Genomic DNA, 23081 nt, shown 5'->3' with positions numbered 1-23081 from the left:
ACTATACCAACTTTCCATTCATTTGGTGTCTCTCCTTCATGCAGACAGTGATCAAATACTTCACATATTGTACTATAAGAGGCAGTCAAATTAAAACAGAACACCCGCCATTACACTCATTCCACACAAAAGGTGGCAATACTGTTGTTATGTATCGATACTGCCATCGCTGTGGTAGAACTGCATAGTGATAACTCACAGGTGCACGCAGTTGTTGGGTTATGTCTTTGTTGGTGCGCAGACTGATCTAGTGTGTTCGTCCAGCTGTAGAAATGGAGGCAAGCAAAGAAGAGCATAGGAGTGTGGTTTGTTTTCTGGTGGCTTAGGATGCTGAAGTACGCGAAACTCATCGTCGCATGTGTGCATTGAATGGCGAACACTGCATGTCCATGACGAGTGTGCACAAGTGGCATAGGAGGTTCCGAGAAGGGTGCACATCACTGCAAGACGATGCGTGTCCAGGACAGGTCCGTCGAGCCATTACTGCTGATGTGATAGGGCACATTGATGGTCTTACCCGGGAAAACTGATAAATCGTGGAGGAAGAAATTCGTGGTCAGTTCGGCATTAGCCATGGCTCCATGCATGCCATTATCAAAGATCACTTGCATTTCCGCAAAATTTTCGCACAGGGGGTCCGAATCGACTGACAGAGGGACAAAAGGTTGGCAGAATGGTGTCATGTCTGATTCATCTCCAGTGGTACCACAAGGAAGAGTATGCCTTTCTGTCCTGTATCGGCACAGGGGATGAAATGTGGTGCCACCATTTCGAGCCTGAGAGCAAACGGCAAAGCCAACAATGGAAACATTGCAATTCTCCCCCGCCAAAGAAATCCAAAGCTGTTCACACAAGATCCAGTAAAGTCATGACGACCTTCTTCTTTGACTGCAGGCGCCCTCTGGTTATCGACTTCCTTGAGCGTGGAACTACAGTCAGTGCACAGCGCTATGAGGATGCTTTGCAGAAACTGCGACGTGCCATAAAGTCAAAATGCTCTGGAAACTGTCGGACGGAGTCGTCCTGTTGCATGAAAATGCGTGCCCCCGTACGTCCATTCTGGCAAAGGCTATGCTTCAGCGATTTTGTTGGGAAACATTTCAGCATCCTCCGTACTGCCTGGATCTTTCACCTGAAGAAATACACTGCTGATAAACGTAATCATAATAGGTATTTGATTTGATCCTGTACTGAATTTTCTACCGGGCGAGTTGGCCGTGCGGTTAGGGGCGCACAGTTATGAGCTTGCATCCGGGAGATAGTGGGTGCCCTGTCGGCAGCCCTGAAGATGGTTTTCTGTGGTTTCCCATTTTCACGTCAGGCAAATGCTGGGGCTGTACTTTAATTAAGGCCATGACCGCTTCCATCCCATTCCTAAGCCTTTTCTATCCCATCGCTGCCATAAGACCTATCTGTGTCAGTGTGATGTAAAGCAAGTAGCTTTTTATTTTACTGACTTTTCTAAAGCTATTACAGACTATTTAAAGTAGTATGTGTTTGGTCCACCTTTCAAAGTTAGAAATTACATTATGGCCCGTATTGAACTGGGGTTACAGTGAATTGAAGGTATTTCGGATCCACCTTTTCAATACAATAATAATTTATTGATGTGAGTTATATCACATGCCGTGGATCCAAAATACCTTGTATTCACTGTAGTCCACCTTGTCAATACACTTTTTATAATTGAAAATTATTTATTCATACATGTTTCAGGCACAGAGTACATCCCCTTCATCAGTGAAGTCCAGTCGGAGAATAAAAACAATGTAACACTATCTTTTGTTTAGCCCAAAATTTAAAGAATTATTATATCATAATTCACCATATCAATGAATAAACAAACATTAGTGAAATACAGTAAAACCTCTCTATAACGGACACCTTCGGGACCGAAAAATATGTCCGTTATGAAGGGGTGACCGCCTGGGAGAGGTTACGAAACCGGTACCATTAAACATAAGTTGGAACACAATAACCCATGTGTTGTATGTGGTAACAATTTTCGCAAATGTACTTTTAATTGTATACTGTATACAGTAATGTACAATATACTGCACTGTACTCACATGAGAAAGTTATAGATGGGCTGCTGCAGCTGCAATGTACTGTATTAGAGAGACAAAAACACTTTTATGGAAACCTCTATTGAGCACACTGTACACTATTACCATTCACTGTGTTAAAATTAAGAAGAACATACCATTTTTTGAAACTTTAAATCAATATGTAGAAGTAGCAATCTCTAGCACAGTACAGTAAAACATTAGCACTTGAAAAATGTTTGTTTTGTTCATTTTGGTTTAGCAATGATATTTTCACTATGTGCAATTAAATCCTGGGTCAAAATTACACCTTTTTCATCGTTTTGTTTATAATAGAATTCTTTCAGTCACTTAACAAAGCTGAGAGTCTCACTGTATAAGGTTATTGTCAGCACATTAATTTCCATATTTTCTTCAAAGCCTCGTCATTAGCATCACTTTCACTCCCGCTTTCGTCAGAATCTTCATTTTTGTCCTCCTTCCCTTGGATTTACTGAAGAATCGTTTTCGTGTCTCCACTCTCACACTCTGTTGGAATATCTGAATCAATTTCAATATAGGTGTTTGCTTGTACACTGTAACCTGCTGCATTAATCAACTGTTGTGTTGTTTCCATGCTGTCTGGAAGGGTATCCGATTCTATTTCGGGATGTCAACCACTAGCGGGAAACCCAGCTTTCAGAAAGCAGTTACGCATTGTTGAGGCTGTAACGTTTTTTCATGCATTGGTTATCCTCGAAATTGCTTGAAGAACATTCAGTCCCTTTGTCAGTGTTTGAAGGGTTACTTCATTCCCGTTAAGTCTGATACTATGTGCTTCATCACTGACTGTCTCTACATAACTTTGAAGTTCTGGATCACTTCTTGGTCAAGCGGCTGAGAAACTGATGTTATATTTGGTGGGAAAAAACGATCTTCACATTTTGCAACTTAATTGTACCCGGGTGCCATTCTGCATTATCGAGGAATAATAACACTTTTCGCTCCTGGCGTATCATTTTTCTATCCAATTGTCTTAGTCACTCTGTCATTATTTCTCTGGCCATCCATGCTTTCCTATTCACTTTCCATTCATTGCCAAACTTCGTAACGTCCATATTCTTAAAACACCTTGGTTTTGCAGCTTTTCCTATCACAAGGGGCTTCTCCCATTCTCCACTCATACTTGCACATAACAAGACCGTAAGACGTTCTTTCGTAACTTTTTCACCAGTACAACGATTTCCTTTGAAACACAAAGTTTTGTCGGGTAAAGCACGGAAAAGTAATTCAGTTTCATAGGCATTGAAAATATTTTCGGGAGCATACCCGTTTATGATTGAAGGTATTTTTTCTTGCCAGTTTTCAACAATCTCCACATTAACACTGGATGATTCTCTGCAAATCACTCTGAAGTTGATACCATGTCGCTTTCTGAATCTTTCTAGCCATCCATTCGAGGCTTTGAAATCTCCAATACCTAATTCTGCCGCGAAGTCTAACGCTTTTTCTTGTATTATTGGTCCTGACACAGGGAGATTCTGACCTTATTTTAGCGAACCACTCTAACGTTGCCTTGTCTGTGCGAACTCCACTACCACTTTGAAACAGTTTAATGCGCTGTTCGTTGCCATTTCAATGCCATTCTTTCACTAGTTCCTCTTGCTTTTTCACAATTTCAGCTGCCTGTGTCTTTCCAATCTTGAACACTTCGGACAGTTTACGCACACCACACTTCTCCGTTTATGATAATCTATCATTCCTACCTTTTCTTTCAGAGTTAAAACTTGCTCGGAGCCATGTTTACACCAACTTACTAACGTAAAACTGAACACATCAAAAGCCCACGAGTCAATGAAAAGTAATATGACAGTGATACAGTTTAAAAAAAAAAAAAAGTGTCCGTTAGGAGAGGTTTAATTGGAGTTTCTCGTGGCTATGGTGTGTCCGCGTCCGTAATAAAGGGTGTCCGTATAAGAGGGGTAAATTACTGATACACAACATGGTATTTAATTAAGGACCTAGAAAATCGTTCGCCAGTGAGAGGTGTCCGTTAAGGCAGGTAATACTGTATTATGAAAATTATCAATACGTAAAATTTTAATATTTTAATGATGTTGAATGAGAATACTTAAATAAATTAAGTTTTTAATAGCTGAAGAAATATATTCACGGATGTCTGTTTCATTTGGACAAGAAAGTGAAAGTGCAAGAGTGGGTGCAGTTGTGGATCCATCAGCGACCTACTTCTTTCTACAAAACTGAAATTGATCTTCTTGTCTCCCAGTGGGTTAAATATATTAACACTTTTGGTAATTACTTTTGTATAAAACCATTCCATGGTCATGTTGTAGCGGGTGTTTGGTTTTCATTTGACTGCCCATTATACATTCCATCTCATTGTCTTTAGTATATCCCCAGAAATCTTATCAGTCCCAGCTGCTTTTCTAGCTTTTAAGTTTTTTTTTTAATGTCTTTATTATTATAAGTAAATTACCAATACTTTGTTAGTATTTGTCACTTACTCTAACTGGGCATTATTATTATTATAACCAGCAATCTTTACATACTGCTGACAATACTTCTGGCTTCTCTAAAACCTCACATATACTCTCCCCTTTGTTCATTAATAATTCCTGGAATGTCATTTTAGGAACCTTTTTCTGTCTTGAAGCACTTACACATATCCTACCTTTTTTCACTAAAATTCATATGGCTGCCATTTATGCTTGCCAACATGTTATCCTTAGCTGACTTCTTCGCTAGATTAATTTTCGTATTAAGTTCCTTCAATTTATCCTTACTTCCACACCTCCTTCTTAGTCTCTTTATTTCTCTGTTATAATATAGTGAGTTTTACCATTCCTTACCACCTTTGAAGATACGTGTTGGTTTTCATATTCCTCAACAAGTGCATTCACCCCATCACATAAGCTGTTTAAATTTTTATTTATCAATTTCCACTGACCATAATTACTTTTTTAAACTCCTCATGTCTGTTATATTAGCCATATGGTAATGCCTGCTAATCCCGTTTTTGCAACCATCTTTTCTATCATACAGATTCTTGATCACTTATATCACCTATTACTTCAGTTTCTCTTTTGAGCTGATCTGATTTTACCAGCGCCATGTCCAGTATATTCTTCCCTCTAGTTGGTTTCATCACCTTCTGATTCAGCTGTCCTTACCAGATTAACTTATTTACCATTTGATGGTCGTGCTTCCTTCCCAGTTGGCATTTGATGTCTGGCCGGACATCCCGCTACTGTAATGGAGTAGACTGCACAGCCAACGTCTCAACGCTGAGTGTTGGGCGGCAGAAAATAACTTTACCCCCTAAAGGGGCCAAGGCTTTAGGCAGATGAGCCCCTTTATGCAGGGTGATGGTCCTCCGGGTGGAGTAAATATCATCGGAACCCATAAAGCAGCATCTGTTCCCATGTTATGGGCGGTACGAGCCCTATACTGGACAGTAGCAGTATGGATGATCACTTGGGTGACACCGGCAAGGACGACTGCATTGGAGAAGGCAGTGGTTAGCCACTCGTGTATACTACCCTGGAATGTGCAGATGTGTTCCAGTATGATGATAGGTGTTAACTTGAAGGTTGGTTAAACAGTTATCATTGAATAACTTGCAGCAGAGACTTAGGTGGAGTAACCCCCAAAAATGGCAGAGCAACAGCACATGGAAAGCAACGGAAAACTACTATGTAATGTTTCCTAGTACATAAACATGGCCGAGACATTCAATAAAACAGTCCTCAGTCCCCAGCAGGCCTTAACCCAACTGCTTCAGGTTTAATGACCCCGCGCGCTTGCTTAGAAATCAGATTTAAATCGCCCTCAACACGAGTAAGCCACCAGTTCAGAACTACTTTCCACTCCTCTGAAATAAATGCCATAAATGGAACAGTAACTGGAATTTTCATGTACAATTTTCAGTGAAGCATTCAAAATAATTGTACTACACGACAATGACGTTAGAATGAAGATTTTGTGTGGTAAATGTAAAAATATTTGGGTTTATGTAGAGGCACTTCTCACTACTCTTTGGCCCAATTTTCTTCAACGAATGTTAAGAGTTAACACTGCTGTTGAGGAGGATTAACACATAATTTAACAAAATGGCCGTCTGTGTAGTGTATTTTAAAAATAATACAGTGAGTGCGCTAGTAACAACAGCGTAACGACACAGAGATGTATACTCTCTGGAGAGAACAGCTGTTCTTCCCATTGGAACATTCATTGTAATGAATAGTTATGCCATGCTGTGCAACAAATGCATTTCCTAATAAAATAATGTTAAGCACTGGATAAGTATATTTAGTAGAGTGTTCAGAACATAACAGTTGGCAACAAGGTGAAAGTATTAATAAGTATTGCTAATATCCTGCACAGTACTATCAATCGACCACCGAAAATATTTACCGCTGTTTTAACACAATTAGGTTACACTCAGAAGAATGGATTCAGAACAATTTGCTGAACTATTAGATGCATTCAACCAACAACAACAAACCTGCTTATTCAGTTTATAACAACATTCCAAAGAGAACCAGGAAGAGAAGTCTCGCATTCCGGTAACTGTTCAAGCATACAACCATTTGAAAATTTTGATTCTAGGAAGGAAAAATTTGCATACTATATGGAGAGGTTTGAGAATTACATAGCAATGAAAAATATCACAGATGAGGAAAAGAAATCACAGCTATTATGCGTCTCTATAGGTTCTGTGCATTACAACAGTCTATCTGCATTTCTAGGCCCAGAAAAATAGATCAGAACTTAGTCATATACAGATCTGGTTAAACTGTTCAGCCAAACGCTTGTTCCAAAGAAAAGTGCCGTTATTTCTCAGCATTATTTTTTAAATGTATATCAGAAAGAGGGACAGTCTATCGCCGATTTTGTCGCAACTCTTCAATGCAATTTAGTTGAGTGCGAATTCACAGTCAAATGCCAATGTCAGTGTACAGTTTCAATTTTGGATGTATTTCTAAGAGCTCAGTTCATAAGAGGTTTACCAGACAATTGGTTATGCAAACAGTTACTGCAATCTAATATCACCACTTTTTATGAAATCCTAGCTAAGGCAACATTATTGGAAACGTCTAGAGTCGAAAGTAGAGAATTTACCAGACAAGCCTTTTCATCGGCATCTAAATTCGACAACAGCGATACATATAAGGTTACTGCTGGCTCAGATCACCGATCTCGACGGGATCAGAGTTTTCGTTATCGTTCTCCGAGCCCCAGTTATAGCAAGAGTAACCATTCGTTGAGCCCTGACTATCCCTTCAACACACGTTCACCGAATCAAAGTATCTGATATGGTCAACGTTCTCTCTCTAGTGGAAGAATTAGACCTGATTTCAGAAGATTAGGAATTGATAACCTCTGTTTCTGATGTGCTAAGCCGAATCATCGTGTGTCAGAATGCCGAGTTAGTAGGTATGATATTAGATGTGAATCTTGTGGAAGAGAAGGTCATCTCGCCAAGGTGTGTATCACCAGCCTAATGCGAAATTCCAAATCAAAAGCAGATAGTTCCAGCTCAACTAAATCAATTTCAGTTATCCCATGTGATGCCCAGGATCATTCATACGGTGTGAGTAAAGCAGAACCTACTTTCTCTCCGTCACATGTAGAATTATTTGAAGTTACTCCCGACTCTGATAAATATATAGTTACTGTATCACTAAACAATAAGGCACAGTGTTTTGAAGTTGACTCTGCTGCATGTTTTACTCTGCTTCCTGAAGATGCATTTAATGAATTGGATCTAGGTTTACCCTTACAACAATCTGGAATTGCCTTTCATTCATATTCAGGCAATATTATCACACGTATGGGTAAGGTTACAGTCTCAGCTGTATATAAAGACAAGGAAATCCACGAATTAAAGGAAATAGATGCTAACAAGGAAACTCCACTCATGTCATATCCAGTTAACGCTATCTTTTCAATTGATGACATAATTAATGAATTTCCTGATGTTTTTGAAGAGAAAATTGGACATGTTCCAAAATTTGAAGTAAAGTTACAATTACGTGAAGGAGCTAAACCAGTATTTACACGAGAACGGGATGTTCCCTATGCACTTCGTGAACGAGTTGAAAGAGAGCTGGACTCACTAGAAGCAGCTGGGGTCATATCTCCTGTAACATCAAGTGATTGGGGGTCACCGTTGGTCATCATTCCCAAGCCAGATGGAGGAGTTAGATTATGTGTTGATTACAAATGTGGTGTAAATGAGAAACTTGTTGCTAAAAATTACCCCATAAGGCGAATTGATAATGTGTTGAACAGCCTACGTGATTACAAATATTTTTGTAAATTGGACTTGTTCAAAGCATTTCTACACTTGGTAGTTGATGATGAAAGTGCTACAATCCAGACTATATCTACACATCATGGAACATATAGAATGAATCGTCTAAGTTTCGGAATTAAAACAGCGCCATCCGAATTTAACCGAATCATTTCACAAATCCTCAGGGGACTTTCAAAAACAGAAGCCTATTTTGACGACTTAATCGTACACGGATCAACTCTAGAGGAGTGCACACACAATTTGCGGTTATGTCTGAAGAGATTATCTGATTTTGATCTGCATATCAACCGAGCTAAGTGTTCTTTCTTTGAAGAGAGAATTGAATATTTGGGCCATGTTATCCAGCATAATACCATTAGTAAGTCCCCAGAAAACGTTAGAGCTGTTAATGACATGCCTCATCCTACAAGCGTTGATGAACTACGCAGATTTTTGGGACTAATCACATACTACTCCAGGTTTATACTAGATTTCTCCACCTTGTCATATCCATTACGGCTCCTGCTCTGCAAAGGACATATGGACTTCGGAATGTGAAACCACATTCCACAAGTTAAAAGCAGAGTTGTGTAGCGATAGAGTCTTAACGCCCTATGATTCAAAATTATGTTTGCTGTCAACCACTTTTACGCCTATGTTTTTGGCAGGCACTTCACACTAGTGACTGACAATGAACCGCTAACTCGTATTTTTCAGCAAAACAAAGCTCTACCACAGATGACATCTGCTCGTCTACTACGATATGCTTTGTTCTTGTCAGGATTCGATTACACAGTTCAATTTAAGAAGGGTGCAGAGAACCAAAATGTTGACTGTTTATCGCAGGCTTCCCTACAGCAAGTCCATTCTTCAACAGATATCTCCATTGGAGATGAAGTTAACCAGTTATTTATGCACCTAATTTTTCAAATTTCAAGTGAACGAATCACATTTTGCACCATCCAGGATGAAACACGTTTTTTTTTTTTTTTTTTTTTTTTTATTTATTTACAGAATGAACGGATGGTTTCAGAATATACTCTGAATGATGGTGTGCTGTTTAGACAAGATAGAGTTGTTATCCCTTCCAGACTAAGAGATCAGGTTTTAAATGAACTTCACGAAACTCATTTGGGCATCATGAAGATGAAACAGCTGGCCCGTCGCTACGGCTATTGGCCTGGAATTGATCAAGACATTGAACGCCTAGTAAAAGGATATCAAGCATGTGCATTGACAAGAGCAAATTCACCAAAATCACCAGTGCATCCATGGGACGAACCAAAAGAGAACTGGGAAAGAGTGCATATTGATTATGCAGGACCTTTTGAGAACTGCAACTTTCTGATTTGTGTGGACGCCAAATCGAAATGGGCAGAAATGCAAATTTTATGAGATACACCAACAAGTACCTCCACAATCGTGTTGCTAAACCGTATATTTGCTTCTCATGGATTTCCAGCAAGCATTGTCTCAGATAATGCAGCCATTTTTCAAAGCAATGAATTTCGCACCCATTGTTCATCAAATGGAATTTTTCAAAAATTCATTGCACCTGGTCACCCAGCCACTAATGGCTTAGCAGAATGACATGTTCAAATATTGAAGAATCGTCTCCGTTCTGCCTCAGATGATAATATACGAGAAAATACAAAAGATTCTGTTTCGATACCGTGCTACACCCCTTGCATGTGGAAAGTCACCAGCAGAGCTATACCTGAACCGAAAAATGAGGATTCGCCTTGATGCTTTCTTCTCTATCCAACCTCAACCTTCATTATCGGTAGCCAAACCAGGACGATCATTTCAAGTGGGGGAGGGAGTCCAGGTGTGCTTCTTCTGCAATAACAAATACATTTGGAAAGGTTGTAAAGAAGTATGGTCAGTGACACTACCTAGTTATTTTGGACGAATCAAGAAGGACACTGAAACGCCATATTGACCAAATGCATGGGACACTGATTCAACCTAAATCAGTTACATTTGAACCAGCCCAGTCATACGACGTACCTAGAGCTCCAGATTGCCATGTCTCGGTTAATTCTGATTTAACAGTATCACCACGCCAAGATCCAGCTGTTCCAGTAGAAAATCCATCAACCCCAGTTACGGCAGTGACACCACGACAGAATCCCAATGTTCCAACAAATGTACGTAGATCATCAAGACATACTCGACTGCCTGTGCGGTTCCGTGATTTTGTTTTGTGAACCAACTCAGTTCGACTGTTCTGTGAGAAGTGAAGTACCTTTTTCAAAATTCCATAGATTATCTGTTCTCCCTTTTTTTAATTCGTCTATATTCCTTATCTGATAAGTTCACAGCTTCAAAGTGTTTATTTAAAATTCAGTGTATAACACATTTCTAAGTGGGGGAGACTGTAGTGTATTTCAAAAATAATACAGTGAGTGCGCTAGTAACAACAGCGTAACATTGGAACATTCATTGTAATGAATAGTTATGCCATGCTGTGCAACAAGTGCATTTCCTAATAAAATAATGTTAAGTACTGGATAAGTATATATAGTAGAGTGTTCAGAACATAACAGTCTCATCAAGATTTGTTAACTCTAACAAATTGTTAATACTTGTGTTAAATTAATATGGCAGCCCATTAACAGCTGCTAAAATTTCAAAATGGAGGCATGTGGAAGATGTAAGTTTGAAGACTAATTATAAACTTAAGAAGGCAAAGGATGACCTATACTAATAAAAAACAGCTTTGTAGAGTTGTCAGAAGAAGGATTTCTACAAAGATATGTAATTACCAAAGCCATAATGAACAAGGTACTAGGAGAAATTGAAAATAGGTTAGAGTTTCCAACAGATTGAAACTCAGTCAGTGTCTCCAGTGCAGCAGTTGCTTATAGTTTTTACAAAGAGAAGTCAGACCCTGCATCCAATTGATTTCAACGAGCTTAATGTATCTGTTGGGGGACACTCATCAGTATAAGGGTTTAGGTCAATACGCTTTCGTTTTCAAAAAAAAATTAGGACAAATGTCATGAGGCAGGATCTGCTTTGGGCCAAGTCTGGGTGATAGAACACTAAAAGGCGAACACATTTTACTTAAACATGTCAGGTCCGCTACATAATAATTTCCAAAAAATTGATGAATTCCCTGATTCCAATGCTGCGCGTATGTACTTGGAGAGTTGCAACACACTCAAGTGAAGTGGTGGGCGAGTGGTCACTGTACCTGTCTGTGAACATTGATGATGTGAGTTTGAGTCCCACCGTAGCTATATTTTTTATACAAATTGAATTATTATTTGAAGGAACGTGAAGGTAAAAATGCGAATACAAATATTAGGCAAACTGCAGTGAACATTATTTTCTACCTCTAATATATATATTGCCCCCTTTATTCCCGGTCAACTCAGCCGGAGAGCGAGAGTCCCAGACGTGGACCGTTTGCTGTCAAACTTTGCTTATTTTAAAGGGGCAGGTAAGACTTAAGGACTGACGACAATTGAAAAAAAACATTTAAAACAACAGGTTTGACATTTATTACAACTAGCATTTCATATAACACAAAACAGCAAAATTTAACAAATTAATCTTGAAGATTTTGACTCAGATTCTTCTCCAAAAGTTGTCTGATACACTACACCTTCATTCTTCAACCATACCGAAGCTTGCATTTTACTGTAATACACACTGACTGACAGAGCAAATGCAACACCAAGGAGGAGTGGTTCGAAAGGGATGAAAGTTGGGGAAAAAACAGAGACGGCACGGACGAATAATTGATGTTTATTTCAAACCGATACGCAGGTTACACACTGCGCACGGCATCGACTCAGTAGGATGTAGGACCACCGCGAGCGGCGATGCACGCAGAAACACGTCGAGGTACAGAGTCAATAAGAGTGCGGATGGTGTCCTGAGGGATGGTTCTCCATTCTCTGTCAACCATTTGCCACAGTTGGTCGTCCGTACGAGGCTGGGGCAGAGTTTGCAAACGGCGTCCAATGAGATCCCACACGTGTTCGATTGGTGAGAGATCCTGAGAGTACGCTGGCCACGGAAGCATCTGTACACCTCGTAGAGCCTGTTGGGAGATGCGAGCAGTGTGTGGGCGGGCATTATCCTGCTGAAACAGAGCATTGGGCAGCCCCTGAAGGTACGGGAGTGCCACCGGCCGCAGCACATGCTGCACGTAGCGGTGGGCATTTAACGTGCCTTGAATACGCACTAGAGATGACGTGGAATCATACGCAATAGCGCCCCAAACCATGATTCCGCGTTGTCTAGCGGTAGGGCGCTCCACAGTTACTGCCGGATTTGACCTTTCTCCACGCCGACGCCACACTCGTCTGCGGTGACTATCACTGACAGAACAGAAGCGTGACTCATCGGAGAACACGACGTTCCGCCATTCCCTCATCCAAGTCGCTCTAGCCCAGCACCATGCCAGGCGTGCACGTCTATGCTGTGGAGTCAATGGTAGTCTTCTGAGCGGACGCCGGGAGTGCAGGCCTCCTTCAACCAATCGACGGGAAATTGTTCTGGTCGATATTGGAACAGCCAGGGTGTCTTGCATATGCTGAAGAATGGCGGTTGACGTGGCGTGCGGGGCTGCCACCGCTTGGCGGCGGATGCGCCGATCCTCGCGTGCTGACGCCACTTGGGCTGCGCCTGGACCCCTCGCACGTGCCACATGTCCCTGCGCCAACCATCTTCGCCACAGGCGCTGCACCGTGGACACATCCCTATGGGTATCGGCTGCGATTTGACGAAGCGACCAACCTGCCCTTCTCAGCCCGATCACCATACCCCTCGTAAAGTCGTCTGTCTGCTGGAAATGCCTCCGTTGATGGCGGCCTGGCATTCTTAGCTATACACGTGTCCTGTGGCACACGACAACACGTTCTACAATGACTGTCGGCTGAGAAATCACGGTACGAAGTGGGCCATTCGCCAACGCCGTGTCCCATTTATCGTTCGCTACGTGCGCAGCACAGCGGCGCATTTCACATCATGAGCATACTTCAGTGACGTCAGTCTACCCTGCAATTGGCATAAAGTTCTGACCACTCCTTCTTGGTGTTGCATTTGCTCTGTCAGTCAGTGTAAAATAAATATTAGCCCACATCTGGCTTGAATAAAAGTGAAAATGATTGTGGGAGAACCTCCTCCCAGCACTGGTTGAATTATCAGCAAATTAGAAAAATTAACAACAGTAAGTTATACCAGGTTTCATGAACTATCCTAGGCTATCGTGATAGTGTCTACTTTTACACACAAAAAAAAAAAAAAAAAAAATTGTAAAATTTTTAATTTAATGAAGAAAATTAATTAATAATGGCTTCATTAAACCTTGCAAATATTATCATAAATATTACATCATTATCGTTCTCATTGTGGATAAATTCCATTAATATTATTTTGTCTTTCTGGTGTGATTTCAGCTGGACTATACTCTCGAAAATATTTCCATTACGTAATTTTACTGAATCATGTCCATTCAAGTCTGTACCAAAATTAATTACATTCACAAGAATTATTATTTCCACAAAAATCCTTCAAAACTGCTTTGAGTAATATATAACATTAATGAATTCATATTACTCAATGCCTTGAAAATGAAATTTATAATATTTACAATTTTTGGTACTGTGCTCATATGATTTTGAAATAACATGCACTTATTCATTTTTGGCAGGTACCTTAGCGTTAACTTTACGTAAAATTCAAATAAAATTTACTAAAGGTGTTAATCATCTCAAAATAAGTCATCACAAACAACGCTGGAATAACCTGGGCCCAACATGATGAACACGTGGCCAGGTCAGAACCACATTTCAATAAATCACAGGAAAAAATTTCTAACTACTGCACTCATTCCACAATCACACAAATGATACACAATTATTATTTACATATTTTACAATCAGATTCTGGAATTTAAATATTAAGTTTTGGATTTTTATTCTCCTATCCGTGGAATATTCAGATGAAATGGTGTATGGCTTTTAGTGCCAGGAGTGTCCGAGGACGTGTTCGGCTCGCCAGGTGCAGGTCTTTCGATTTGAACCCCGTAGGCGACCTGCGTGCCTTGATGAGGATGAAATGATGATGAAGACGACACATACACCCAGCCCCTGTGCCAGAGAAATTAACCAATGATGGTTAAAATTCCCGACCCTGCTGGGAATCGAATCTGGGACCCCTGTGACCAAAGGCCAGCATGCTAACCATTTAGCCATGGAGTCGGACTTGTGCGTTTGGAGAACACTTGCTACTCGCCTCAGTAAGATTGCATTCTAACCTATTACTGCATACGAATTCAGGTTCTAATAATGACCTATTGTAATACGTGTGGCCAATTCAGATGACGGTATCGGATAAATAGTAACACACAACACTCATAGAAATGTGATTAAATCTGAGCAACCACTTGTTAAGAAAATAACAGAGTTATCACAACATTGATCATCGAGAAAATCTGCGATTCAATATTAAAAAGAATTGGTCAACTAATTACATGCACATAAATATTGGTTAAACATTAATATTATCGGACATTTGGTTCATGAGTCACAATAAATTATTATTACTCCTAAATCTCATCCACATTATTTAACACGTGATCCAAAATTTGCAGGAGACATGGTTTTCTAGCACACATTTCCCAAGATAAAATTACACAATTAATCCCTCAGGATCCGCCGTATTCCAGGCTCATAATCCTCTAATAGAGCACACATCAAACATAACACAATAATAGCAAATAACATTTACCACTCATGACCATTCAATTTCAGTTTAACCCGACCTTCAACTTTATTATTATTATTAGTGCCGACTATTAACTTCACCAAAAATCTGAATTAGACACTGAGTCTGATGACACTACCTTGCATTAATCCAATGAAATGTGTAAGGTGAAATATACTCTGAAATTCAACATTTCAAATGTGATATAATTTTGTCCCACACGAGTTGACACATTTGAAATTAATCTTGCATAAAATTATCTTTTATCGGAGAGGTCTATGATTTTTAAGTAGCGTTCTAATCATTCAGAGGGACATTTAGAACAATATCAGAAGACACTCACTGACTAACTACACTAATAGAGTCCAACAAATCATTCACCCACAACGTAACAACACTACCATCACCCATAGGAAAGAAGAATGGAAATATTGTCAGAAACTCTAAACTAACAGAAATACTATTATCAGTGAATAAGCTAGCACTATTTCTACAAAATGAACAGGAAAATTATTATAAAAAGGTACTTAAATTTCTGATGAAATTGGATCTCGCCGTCGATGAATGAAACTGCTCACATGGTGATCTGCTTACATGCAATCTGCATCCAGTCGTTATCTCCCCCCTTTTCAGACAGTGCCTACATTTTAACACTGCATGTTGACAGAAAATCCATTTCCAGATTCTCGTAGATCGCTCTTTCAGAAGATGGGTGAAACATCCTGGTGAAGATAATTGAGTATGTAAAGGTCTTGTTCTTTCTTGTCTTGATGAGAGCTGAAACTGACACAAAAGTTTCAGAATGTGACCATACACACGACCACATGGAAATTATCATAGAATGATACGTAACTTGTTCTCGAAAATCTGCTGCACTCGAAGAACGCCCACAATAGAAAGGGGGAGTTTATTCCTGAAGCACAGGTATTTACGTGTCATAATTGGACATCGTACCTTCACCTGATAGGTTCTCATAGTTCGAGAAAGTGCTGTATCGAGAACATTCGCCACGCGCTATCAATTGGGGCGGCCTTGAGAAATTCCAAGTAGGTCACATGACTACAGCTGGCCGGTCGATTGAAAAATCAATACACTGTCCATCCTACCTGTTCAAACCGGTTCGCTGCACTAAAACACGACTGAGTTGAAATAAACTTGTAACATATCACCCTTAATGAAAAAATGATAACATCCCTTTGCCACACACAATAAAATATTCATTATAGACCAAATTTGAAGGGGACAATATATATACAGAGAGAGAGAGAGATCAAGCAGTAATTGTGAGAATGTTTAGGCCTATATTAATTCAGGTAGAAAATAAAGTGTACTGCAATTTGCATAATATTTTTGTTTCCATTTTTATCTTCATGTTCCCTCAAATATTAATTTATTTTGTACAAGACTTAAGCTGCGACAAGACTCGAACTCACGTCTACGAGGTTCACAGACAAGTACGGTGACTACTAGGCCACCACTCCGTTTGAGTGCGATGCGACTCCAAGTACCGGTATATATGCATTGCATTGAAATCAGGGATTCATCAATTGAAGCCATGAATTCCATAACAGCACAAATCCACTCATCAAAGTTTTGAGGCAAACCTGTTTTTTTGTATATCTTTAAACCTACTAAAGCTATTGATATTTTCTATGCACAGATATTTCAAGGCGTATGTGTCTTGCAAAATATTATGTCAAAACTGTGAATGGTTTCAGAATATAAAATATATAAATTTTTTTTTTTCTTTCTGTTTTGGAAGTAATTGGATTTCTTTTTAATATTACTTTTATTAATGTCTGTTTAGTTGCATACAAATACATAGTAAGAGTTTAATTTTGGTGAAAACATATTTACAAACATATCAGTAAATACATGACCCTAAGAAATGTTCAGTCTGAATCCCAGGCATCACTTTCTGAGGCAGCATTATCATTGTCAGAGTTTCCATAATGTAGTAGACGCTCAAAGTATGGCCGATGCTGTGCGTCAATGGATAGTAGGCCTATATACTTCAAAATGTCTCTTACTTTCACTGGTTTCAACTTTTGTTCACTGTCGTAGGCCTTCTTTAAAGCTGCCAAATTACAAACACTCTTTTCTTTAAATTGAAATGTCTGTGTCACTAGTCCACTAGCTGATGTGCTAACAATCACATCATTGTTGCGATACTGAATAATCTTTTATGATGTGACTTTCCACTGTCCTTCATGTTTAGACAGTGGCAAGGGTCTTTTACTTTTTCAAAGAAGGTTTTGTAATCCATAATTATGGATTGATCAACGTGAACAATGTGTATATTCCTAGCACAGTTCTCCATGATGTGTCCTGCTTCCTCTTCTTCAACTCTATGCAAGCAAAATCTCTGTTGCAGGGAAGATAGGGGTGGCCTTTTGTTGGATAAACTTGTCTTATGTAGTCAAAACGTTCACATTTAAGTGATGTACTTATTTGACAACAGTGTTGTTTCGGTTTTGAGCTGGACAAGCATCTGGGAAATATATAGCTGTGTCACACTCGGGCCAACACAATGTTTGATGAAATGATCCAGAAACAAAACCGTTTCATTAGGCATTTTCCTTCCTGTTAGTTCTGTATATGGAAACATGAAAGCTTGATTGTCAGACATGCGATGGAATCCTATTACATATAGCCAAAGCTTCCTTGCATAGGACATTTCATTTATAGGCATGAATGGGAAGGGAATATTCTGCATGTAATCAAACACCACACATTCTGACTTGCCATATTCCTCTCCTCCCTCTGACTAAGATACATTGTTTCATTTCAGTGTAAAAACTTGTAGCTGCATGCTTATGTAATTCAAGCTGTTTCTTTAAACCCTCCCTCACTGCAGTAATATTTTCACACTACATTTGGAGTTTTAACTGTTCACATTGTACACAGATGTCTGTTCTTGGGCATCCAAAAGGATAGTTAAAATTATCTTTATAGTAGCAGAAAAAATACTCATAAGTTATTAGGGGCTTGAATTATCTTGTATCCAATCATAGATATGCCTCAGGTTCATATTTCTGTAGATACATCTTCCACATTGTTTTAACATTCAGGTCTGAAGCTAAGTACCTAGTTTTCTTGGCGCTCTTGCCGTAATGTGCCACTCGGAAGGGATCACCATGTATCTTCATTTGGTCTTTGCAACTTTCGGGTTTACACCATGTTTCATGACGTCCTCCACGTTGATCAACACGAGGCAGTACTCCTTCACACACCAGGGACGTGATTCATCTTAAACGTGATGCAGTGATCCCGTGTAATGACATAAACGCTTGTTTGCACATTATCTTCTCGAAATCTCATACTTTCACCTAAAGAAGAGATATTATTTTATTACTACTTGGAAACATTTTGAAAATGGCTGAAGGGGAAAATAGTGCTAATGAATGATCATTGGTAGGTAATATTGAATTATTTACCTTAGAGTAGGCTATATGTTACATGTAAAATATATTGAAGTCGCTCACTATGTAGTGAAAAACAGATGAACGAGGCTTTGAAGGTTCATGAAGCTGAGACCATTTTCTTCTTGGTAGGGTCACACCTACTAGTGCAACCAGATACCTGTCTTGTGCATTTTTAGACTCCATGTTATTGAATTGTGTTATTATATTGTATTTTGCAGCCAGCGACAAGTATGACGTACATTGTCTTCTACATCTACAACAAGTACCGTAAATATTGACATGTCTGTGTTATATGTTACAATTTGCTACTGTAGTTTTGAAACCATGCTCTTTACTTACCTGCAGTCCTCTCCTGCTTTTCCACCAGACATTCTCTTCTTTTTCTCAGTGTTTTTCTTCCAGTTTTGGGGAATACATTTCCATTTAGGAACTGGTATACCATCTGAACTACACTCGTCACTCATTGTCCGATTCTATTTCATCAAGTACAATGCAAAATCCTCTAATATTGTCAGTATTAACACTTCCCAGTTCACGCGGGAACACAACGTAACGGCTGATGCGAAGGCAGCTCTGTCTAGCATGAGTGAGTGGTGATACGAACATGTGCTGTTCTGGAAATCAGCTGCGCACAGTTCAAGTATATTCATTTAGAGTCAGAACAGCATTTGTTCATGCACTTATGATATTTTGATTATCATTACTTAAAAAATAGATGAGCACAAAAATGGATATTTTGTGCTGCTCTGATTGCCATGTGAAAGCTTACGACGAGATGATTCCAACGATATCCATAACTCATATAGCGTCAAAATGTGGACTTGTGCCATTTTGGAATTCTTGGCTTCAGTTTTTAGAAATTATTAGGTTGTGGACCTGACATGTTTAAGTAAAATTTGTTTGCCTTTTAGTGTTCTATCACCTCCACTTTATCTGAAACAGATTCTGTGTCACGACATTTGACGTTTTTTTCAAAAACAAAAGCGTATTGACCTAAACCCTTATAGACGAGTTACTGTTGAGTGTCCCCCCACACGTACATTGAAGCTCCTTGAAATTGGTTGACCATAGGGTCTGGCCTCTCTTTGTTAGATATTATGCTTGAGTCACTTCTCATGTAATTGTAGGCGACTATGTCTACGAGTGTAAGACAAGAGTGTGTAGAATTCTTGCTGCTATTGTAGCATTAACAAAGCACTACATTATTTTCCCCGCAATAAAAGAATGCCCAAAAATCATTCAAGACATATCAATTATCACATTTTCCCGGTGATGTAGGAGCCTTAGATTGCATTTATATAAGAATAGGCTATATCAAATGTTAACGTGCTGCCCCACACATCAATCTGACATTAACCTTTCAATACACACATTTTCCAGTGTCATACACAATGTCAAGCGCAACCGCAATGTGATGCACTACGCAGACATCCTCTAGTTATTGCAGGGGATTTAAATTGTCGGTTGGACATACCAAATCACAAAACAAAATTAGTAATAGATTCACTGCAAGAAGAAGGTTTCATCCTGCTAAATGACACTAATGTCCCTACATATATTTGCCACAACGGCAAAAGCACTATAGACATCACCCTCATAAGAGGAGAATTAAAAGGGGATATCAACCCACTTTGGAACGCGAACCACACACCAATAAGAAAACACATTCCAATGAGCATCAACATACAAAGTGAATGGAAGGCAAAGAACAAACAAGAAAGGAGACCACTCTCAAGGAGATTGGATGTTAGAAAAGTGGAAGAAAGCCAAGAACAGATGGAACAAATCAAAACACTAATCGACAACTCAAATGTAGAGGAAGCAGTGCATGAACTGGAGAAACTCTTAACACAAGCAGCCAGCCCCAGGAAAGTGCGAAGAGCAAAAGCATGGTTCGATCAAGAGTGCTTCCTATTAAGGAAAGAGGTGCTTCAAGCTCTACACCAACTAAAATCGGACATCGAGAATCATACACTCCTTCAGACATACACCGAGAAAAGAAGATGCTACAAAACACTAACACTGGAGAAGAAAACAGCATACAGGGAAGAAGAAGGAAGAAGAATAGTTGAGGAAGCCAGGAGAGACCCATTCATAGCAATCCGCCCTCGAAAGCAGGCACAGACCCACTATATGGAGGAATGGACGAGACATTTCAAAGACACCCTCAACAAAGAAGGAAGAGAAGGAACACCGGAAACCAACCAAGTGCATACAACGCATGAGACGACAGCATGGTCTCCACTCACTACAACTGAGGTTCAAAACATTATTGAATCCATAAAAAAGAAAAAAGCTGCAGGACCGGATATGATATACAATGAATACCTGAAAGACAGCTCATCTACTAGCTCCTATTTGGACGAAACTTTTGTAATATGCATAGAAACAGCCAAAATCCCAGATCAGTGGAGACAATCAATAGTAAAGGTAATTTTCAATTGGAAAGGAGACCCGAAGGATACAAATAAATACAGAGGAATAGTCCTAGAAAACAATCCTTTTAAGGTACTCACAAAACTAATCACAGAAAGAATAAAGGACACAGTAGAAGAGCACCTCCCAGAATCTCAATTCGGGTTTAGGAGAGGAAGATCCACTCTCGCAGCGGTGGAACTACTGCTAAATAACCTATGGGAAGCCATCGAAAGGAAGGAAAAATACTATACAATCTTTATAGACTTCACAAAAGCCTTTGATCTCCTGGACTGAGCATTAGTACAAAGGAAGCTCAAGGAAACTCTAGGAAGAGACAGCGTCTGGACAAGAATCATAAACTCCATAAACGAATGGAACAAGATATGGATCTCGGACAGCCTAGACCTTTCAGAACCAATAGTTCAAACAAATGGTGTACTCCAAGGTGACCCACTAAGCCCTCTGCTGTTCATCCTGGCAGCGAAGGACATTATGGAAATTGCACAAAATGAAGATGTAGCAGCATACGCCTATGCGGATTATATTGTGATTGGTTCAAAAAGCTTGAAGAAACTGCAGAACACTATAAACGAAGTGGGAAAATGGTGCATTGAACACAAGTTCGAAATTAACACCAAGAAGACGGAAATGATGGTGTTCAGATCAGGAGGGCAAATACCAAAATCAACAAGAATCACCTTAGAAGGGAAAATAATATCTACCACCAAAGAATACAAATATCTAGGGATAACACTCCAGCCATCTGCGAAATGCTTCACTAAGCACACAATAGAGAAAGCGACACAAGCAATTAGAGCGATAAACGAAATAAGCTTCATCAGAACACTAAATCTTGACACAGCAATGGCACTCTTCAAATCGAAAATCGTTCCAATACTTACAAATGGGATTGAAATTATATGGACACACCTGAATGAAAAGAACTTAGCAACACTGGAAAGAGTTAAAGCAACATACATCAAAAGAGCAATCACAGTGGCAAAAACAACAAGATCCAGATTAGTCTACCTTCTCGCGTGGGAAACTTTCCTCATAGAGGATTTAAGGACAATGTACCCCCTACCTAACACAACGGCATCGGAGAACCTACTAAGAACACTAATAAGGAAAAGAGAAGAAGTTCCCACGGAATTCTATGGAACTGGGGCCACAATCGACCGTACATGGACTGCAGCAAATTTTGAGACAAGGCACATGTTTACAAGACTTGCAGTCCATGGATTTCACCATGTCATTTGCGAAAACCCGACATACCACGAACCGTCAAACTCATGAAAATGAACATTATGTGGACATTTATGTGAACGATATCTCTTAGAATTCTGCAACAAGAGGACTAGATCAATCAGAGACTATGCGACCAATGGTGCAAGTGTTAAACTGTTATAACACCTTTCACTAATGTATGGCTATTTTGCTGCAATAAATGTTTATTTATATCAAATGTTGTGATATAACAGTAGGTTCTTTCAGTTTTTAATTACACTTGCATACTTTCAAATTAAAACTATAATGACATTTGTCTCGCATTCATCGTAATAACGTTTATGCTAACCGTGTGTGACAAAATACTGTTTCAACACACCACTAAGAGCGCTTTATGTAAAGACAGAAGACGCTCACTGCCAAATGCGTTCTGAAATCTCACAGAAATGTCTTAATTTGTCTTTATCAATTGTTTTGTAACAAATGTTGGAAATGTGTTTGTGTAACAGGGTACTTTTAACCAAAGCATTAAATTATTAACAATTGTTAGGTAACTTTTGTTAAACCGGGCGAGTTGGTCGTGCGCGTAGAGGCGCGCGGCTGTGAGCTTGCATCCGGGAGATAGTAGGTTCGAATCCCACTATCGGCAGCCCTGAAAATGGTTTTCCGTGGTTTCCCATTTTCACACCAGGCAAATGCTGGGGCTGTACCTTAATTAAGGCCACGGCCGCTTCCTTCCAACTCCTAGGCCTTTCCTATCCCATCGTCGCCATAAGACCTATCTGTGTCGGTGCGACGTAAAGCCCCTAGCAAAAAAAACTTTTGTTCAGTAAAATTTGAACACAAAGTTGAAGAAACCGGGCCTATGTCTTCTGTATCATCTGATGGCCAGGCAGGCATCAAATTTTGGCAACGAGGCAAAGTCTCTCATAGTGCATTAGCACT

The 23081-nt window shown here is 39.6% G+C and overlaps 1 protein-coding gene across 8 annotated transcripts in view; it reads left to right on the top strand.

Moving 5' to 3' along the window:
• The window catches only part of LOC136878689 (DNA repair protein XRCC4), a 113735-nt gene that overhangs the window by 9163 nt on the left and 81491 nt on the right, over positions 1 to 23081 (top strand). The window contains exon 1 of one of the 8 annotated variants that reach the window (XM_067152150.2): positions 4223 to 4336. The exons of the other annotated variants lie outside the window; for them this stretch is intronic. The gene's annotated coding sequence lies outside the window, so the exon portion shown is untranslated. Of the gene's footprint in view, positions 1 to 4222; positions 4337 to 23081 lie in introns of those variants that run through there. 8 annotated transcript variants of the gene reach the window in all.

Source organism: Anabrus simplex, chromosome 1, assembly GCF_040414725.1.
Source record: "Anabrus simplex isolate iqAnaSimp1 chromosome 1, ASM4041472v1, whole genome shotgun sequence".
Lineage (NCBI taxonomy): Eukaryota > Metazoa > Arthropoda > Insecta > Orthoptera > Tettigoniidae > Anabrus > Anabrus simplex.
Note: the sequence above shows the minus strand (reverse complement) of the source record. Positions and strands in the feature narration are given on the sequence as shown.